We start from the raw sequence: 5,181 nt of genomic DNA on the forward strand, positions 1-5,181 counted from the left end.
AGAGGAGCTGCTTCCTTTGAAACTCGGGAAATTTCTGGGATATCATCAATCTGGGACAGCAGCGGGAAACGGCGCTGGGATAAGGGAGTTTCCCGCCAAATAAGAGACTGTTGACGGCTATGCCCAGCACAGGGCAGGACAGGAATCAGACCTGGCAGCTCCACCACAGAGCCACTCTGATGGCTTCTCTTCTTCCCCATCCACTCCCAGATCAAAGCATCTATGGCATTTTGCAGAGCAGAGAGCCAGGCAGAAACAGAGAGGGTCCCTGGGAGCCCAACACAGAGGGATAGGAGTGAAGGGGAAGTTACAAGCCAGTCAGGGCAACTGCTACACCTAGTCAGCAGTAACCATTTGAAGTCTCCCTGTGTTCTCTGTTCTGCATCCTTAATAAAGAAACTAACTGTAAGTTGGTCGGTCTTTCTCTGACCTGCAAATGCCCTGATCTCCCTGTCGGCTCCTGTGACGTTAACATATGCAAGTGCGGGAGGTGAAATAGTTAAACAGGTTACCCAATCAGAACCCAGGGGGGTGGAGTCAGAGGGACTATAAAACCAGCTCTGGGAGGGGCGGAGAGGAGGAGTTCGTTGGGAGTTGGGTTGGAGTGAATTGGGATAGAATCTGTGGGTAGGTTGACTTAGGTAAAGGTAAAGGGACCCCTGACCATTAGGTCCAGTTGTGACCAACTCTGGGGTTGTGGCGCTCATCTCACTTTACTGGCCGAGGGAGCTGGCGTACAGCTTCCGGGTCATGTGGCCAGCATGACTAAGCCGCTTCTGGCGAACCAGAGCAGCGCACGGAAACGCTGTTTATCTTCCCGCCGGAGCGGTACCTATTTCTCTACTTACACTTTGATGTGCTTTCGAACTGCTAGGTTGGCAGGAGCAGGGGCCAAGCAATCGGAGCTCACCCCATCGCAGGGATTCGAACCGCCGACCTTCTGATTGGCAAGTCCTAGGCTCTGTGGTTTAACCCACAGCGCCACCTGCGTCCCAGGTTGAGTTAGTGTAGCAAAATAAGCTGAGTCAGGAACAGTTAGGAGCTAGGAAGACAAGTAAATATCTGAGAGGTGGTTTAGTGAGAGAGAGCAGGTAGCGGAAGTTATGGGTCTGGACAGGCACCCCATGAATGTAATTGACAGATACCGTTTATGAAACCACACGCTTGTTAAACTGCAATAAATAAACAGACGTTTATGTTCCAATTTAACCCTGACTGGACTCAGTATTGTACTAGGTAGGGCCTGGGTGGTGGCAGCGAGAAATAAAGTGGTGGCACAGGGATCAATAGACGGTGAAACGTCCGGGGACCCTGTGTGATCACCAGAGCCCCCTCCCTGACAGATACCACCTTAAACAGTTGTGGCTTCTGCCAAAAAATCCTGGGTACTGTCGTTTGTCAAGGGTGCTGAGATTTATTAGAAGATCCCTGTTCTTTTTTTTATAATATTTATTCAAAATTTTGAAAAATTACAAATAGAAAAAGAAGAAAAAATAAAAATAAAAAAGACAGAAAAAATACAATCATTTAAAAAAGAAAAAGAACAGATTAAACCTTTACATAACTTTCTTCCTTTACTTATTACCTTGACCTCCTCCCACCTCCCGTTTTTGTATTCTAGTTCAAATTGTTATTTCAGCAAATCCTTCCAACCTTGTTTTTATCTTAATTTAATTTAATATATTGTAATTTTACGTTCTCTCTTTCATCAATTCATTTTTACTTACCGTATTTTTCCTTCTATAACACGCAGATTTTTTCTCCTAAAAAGGAAGGAGAAATGTCTGTGCGTGTTATTGAGCGAATGTGTGGTCCCTGGAGCCAAATAGTGCAAGGGGAGGCAAAAAAAAGCAGGCAAAAATCAAACCGCGGGTCTCCTAGAAGGGAAACCTGAAAGAGGAAGCGGCTGCTTTCCGGCATTCTGCCTCAGGGTCTTACTGCCCACCCACCTCTGTTTCCTTGCTGTGTTTGCTCAAACGGAACAAAGAGCAGGGAAAGCCCCTCCCCTCCAGGCAAGCAGAGGGGAAAGCTGAAAACATGCAGAAGGGAGAGAGAGAGAGAGCGCGCGAGCTGGGTGGCTTGGGTGGGTAGGTGAGGGAAAACTTTTGCCTTCCTTTCCTCCCTATACCCCTCTCCTGCATTCTTAGCCAGCTGCTTCTCTGCACACCCCTCTCCTGCTCCTTGTCCCTTCTGTGTTTTTCCTTCCCTCCCCACTTAAAATGTGGTTAAAAAGCATGGATCCACATGGATCCTCAGGATCTTTGCATTGGGTCAGCCCAAATTCACCATCAGATCACATAGCATGTCCATGGCTACAGCCTGCCCCCCAAAAATCACACACCCACTGTTGCCTGGGGCTGCAATGGTGCAAAAATGTGGTTAAAAAGCATGGATCCGCATGGATCCTAAGGATCTTTGCATTGGGTCAGCCCAAATTCACCATCAGATCACATAACATGTCCATGGCTACAGCCTGCCCCCCAAAAACCACACACCCACTGTTGCCTGGGGCTGCAATGGTGCAAAAACGTGGTTAAAAAGCATGGATCTACATGGATCCTCAGGATCTTTGCATTCAGTCACCCCAAATTCACCATCAGATCACATAGCATGTCCATGGTTACAGCCTGCCCCCCCAAAATCACACACCCACTGTTGCCTGGGGCTGCAATGGTGCAAAAACGTGGTTAAAAAGCATGGATCCACATGGATCCTCAGGATCTTTGCATTGGGTCAGCCCAAATTCACCATCAGAGCACATAGCATGTCCATGGCTACAGCCTGCCCCCAAAAAATCACGCACCCACTGTTGCCTGGGGCTGCAATGGTGCAAAAACGTTGTTAAAAAGCATGGATCCACATGGATCCTCAGGATTTTTGCATTGGGTCACCCCAAATTCACCATCAGATCACATGTCTGTGGCCACAGCATGAAGCACAAAAATGATACATCCACTGTTTCATTCAGAATGTTTTTTCCCTTGTTTTCCTCCTCTAAAAACGATGTGCGTGTTATGGTCAGGTGCGTGTTATAGAGCGAAAAATACGGTAATCCTTTATATCATTTCTACCAAAACCACATAATTTTCTTTTTCCAACATCTTTCTAACAATCCTTAATTTTACAATATTTTTGAAGATATACTTTAAATTTTTTCCAATCTTCTTCCACCGACTCTTCTCCTTGGTCCCGGATTCTGCCAGTCATCTCAGCCAATTCCATATATTCCATCACCTTCGTCTGCCATTCTTCCCGGGTGGGTAGATCTTGCTTCCCACAGGGATCTGCTTGGCCACTGCAAGAACAGCATGCTGGACTAGATGGGCCATTGGCCTGATCCAGGAAGCTCTTCCTATGTTCTTATGTCCAAGATGGGTCCTGTCCCTGGAATGTTGACCATGCAGAATCATAGGATCGTAGAACTGTAGAATCGGAAGGGACCCCTGAGAGTCATCAATAAAACAACTTATTTATACCCACACTGCCATCTACTGGGTCTGCAAATAATACCATGGATAAATACAAGCTCTTAGTTTTGTTTTCCAATAAATATGCAAACATGAGATTAACACACCTGAATTGATAGCTATGCAGAACAGGATTTCACACTAACATTGAAACTATTTCCCGAACATCCAGCCTCACGATCTGCATAACTGATTTTTCCTGTAGATAAAGGAAAAAGCCATTAACCAGATCCAAGATAAATAAAAAGCTCAACACATATTATTTCAGCCCTCCAGCAAAATTGACACCTCCCAAGATCTTACAAACTCCTACTTACCTTATGTTAATCCTCTCTTCACGCTGTTCTTTGTCATAGATCTGTATGGAAACCAAAAGGTATAAAAACCAAGGCAGCTCTTTTGTTCGAGGTTTCCACTCCGTCCTTGTTACGTGAGGGGGGACCCTGTTGCAACTGTCCCCCCCCCCCCCCCGTTCTTTCAATAAAGATCAGATTTTGCTTTCCTGAATCCTGGTGTTGGTCTTTCTCATTTCCTGACCGGAGCAGAGCCTAACCAGCGGTGCTCTTCCGAGGGTTTCGGTCCTCCCTACGAGGCTGCGACCCCTTTATAGGGAATATTAATTTCATATTTCACTGTAAAGAAGTCATTTCCTTGACAGAACACATTTTTTGTATGATGTGCCTGTTTGGTCAGAAAACTGCATTGTGCAATACATGGGGTCATGCCCACCAGCTATGTCCTGCTGCCATAGGGGCCATGACGGCACATGGATTAGCCACTCCCCTGCCATGAATGTGTACACTGGCCAGGTATCCAAGCATCAGAAAAGAGTCTATGACTATTGCAAGTCACTCTCTTTTGAGTGCCACCAACCAGCCGAAAGTGGTTTTGGAATTGTCACAGAATTGTTATTGTGTACAGTGGGACCTTGGGTTACATAAGCTTCAGGTTACAGACGCTTCAGGTTACAGACGCTTCAGGTTACAGACTCCGCTAACTCAGAAATAGTACCTTGGGTTAAGAACTTTGCTTCAGGATGAGAACAGAAATCGTGTTCCGGAGGCGCAGCAGCAGGAGGCCCCATTAGCTAAAGTGGTGCTTCAGGTTAAGAACAGTTTCAGATTAAGAACGGACCTCCGGAACGAATTAAGTACTTAACCCGAGGTACCACTGTATTAGCATTCTGGGTCACTTTTTAAAAAATGAAACTCTAAGCCACTGGGGGGGGGGACAAACCCTGAAAACTAGAATAAAACAACCTAAAATGCACAGGTTTTACACACAAACACACAGGTGAATTCCATAAAGGGGAGCCACCACTGAGAAAGCCCCGCTCTCCCCAGCTCCCTCTGAGGGGGTGCATGGAGAAGACCCTCAGGTGACATATGCTGGTGCCCCCTCACACCACGTCAAGACCTCAGATTTCCCACTGATTCCTCATCTCTCTCTCTCCCTGAGGACGTTAAAAAAAAACTGCTTTTCGATGTGAACTAGGAAATGCCCATGCGGAAAACGAAAGGCGCTCCTCTCTCCTTTTCCTACCTCTGGATTCAAAGCCGAGTCCGCGCTTCCACTATAGAGATGCCTAAATGTAGAGCGCCACCCCCTAGACGCTCGTCGAAAACCATAGTCCCAAAGGCCGCTTGCCGGTCACATGACCGGATGCCACGCACACGAGCCTCAGCGAAGCCGGCCGGGAGCGGTGGGCCGAGAG

General features: G+C 46.9%; 1 long non-coding RNA gene across 2 annotated transcripts; it reads right to left on the reverse strand.

Annotated features, from left to right (window-relative positions):
- Positions 1-3,520: 3,520 nt before the first annotated feature.
- Positions 3,521-5,145, reverse strand: LOC307217214. 2 transcript variants are annotated; one of them, XR_013839438.1, is made up of 3 exons: positions 5,010-5,145; positions 3,785-3,825; positions 3,521-3,666 (listed from the first exon to the last, which is right to left on the reverse strand). It is a non-coding gene; the product is annotated as an uncharacterized lncRNA (long non-coding RNA). The 2 variants fall into 2 exon arrangements; XR_013839439.1 differs by having other exon boundaries at positions 3,785-4,069; positions 5,010-5,129.
- Positions 5,146-5,181: the final 36 nt, after the last annotated feature.

Source organism: Podarcis cretensis, assembly GCF_951804945.1.
Source record: "Podarcis cretensis genome assembly, chromosome: 5".
Lineage (NCBI taxonomy): Eukaryota > Metazoa > Chordata > Lepidosauria > Squamata > Lacertidae > Podarcis > Podarcis cretensis.